A 996-nucleotide genomic window follows, 5' to 3' on the forward strand; every position below is an offset into this window, starting at 1 on the left:
GGCCGAGGCGAGGGGATTGCCTGAGCCCGCGGGTTCATGACCAACCCGGGCACCTTAGCGAGACCTCACCTCTACAATAAATTTTAAAAATTAGTCAAGCGTGGTAGCGCATACCTGTAGTTCTGGCTACTTGGAAGGCTGAGGCGGTAGGATCGCTGGAGCCAGCAGTTCCACACTGGGGTGGCCATGAGTGTAACACTGCACTCCAGCCTGGGCAACGGAGTGACTCCAACTCATAAGCTTTGACACAATATGTGTGGATGTTTCTCCCCCACATACAGTAGAATAATTCTACAGTGGACACCTCATTCAATTCAATTCTGACAGTGTGTACCTGGTGACAGTATCAGATCCCAGAGGTTAAAGACTCAGTTCCACAAGACAGCTCCCTACCCCTGATGCCAGTCGCAAGCACAGGTTGTGGTTATAGTCAGGTACTGGCTATAAATCACAGGTTCCCAGGATAGGCTGCTCTGGGTCCTATAAACTAGCTAGAGTGCCTCAGAGAACTCAGGGAAACACTTATATTACAAAGGATACTGTCAGATGGAAGAGACAGGGCAGGGCAGGACACATGGGAGGGGGCGAGTCACTCTCCAGGCGCCCTCACCTCCTCAGCTATCTAAAGCTCCAGAACCCAGGCCTTCTGGGAGTGGATGGAAGGTTCACTCTGTAGTAGTAATTGACGAACTCCTTGGCCATTGGTGACTAACTTCCTTTCAGGCCCCTCCCCTCCTGGAGGCTGGGGGTGGGGCTGAAAAGTCCCAACTTTGTCATCAAGACTTGGTCTTACTTCACAAAAGAAGACATTCGAGCAGCCAACAAACACATGAAGAAATGCTCAACCTCACTAATCATCAGGGAGATGCAAATCAAAACCACACTGAGATACCACCTAACTCCAGTCAGAATGGCAATTATCAACAACTCAAAAAATAACAGCTGCTGGAGAGGGTGTGGTGAAAAGGGAACACTTCTACACTGTTGGTGGGAGTG

Source organism: Carlito syrichta, unplaced genomic scaffold (genome assembly GCF_000164805.1).
Source record: "Carlito syrichta isolate Samal-C Ts95f unplaced genomic scaffold, Tarsius_syrichta-2.0.1 Scaffold305691, whole genome shotgun sequence".
NCBI classification, from domain to species: Eukaryota; Metazoa; Chordata; class Mammalia; order Primates; family Tarsiidae; genus Carlito; species Carlito syrichta.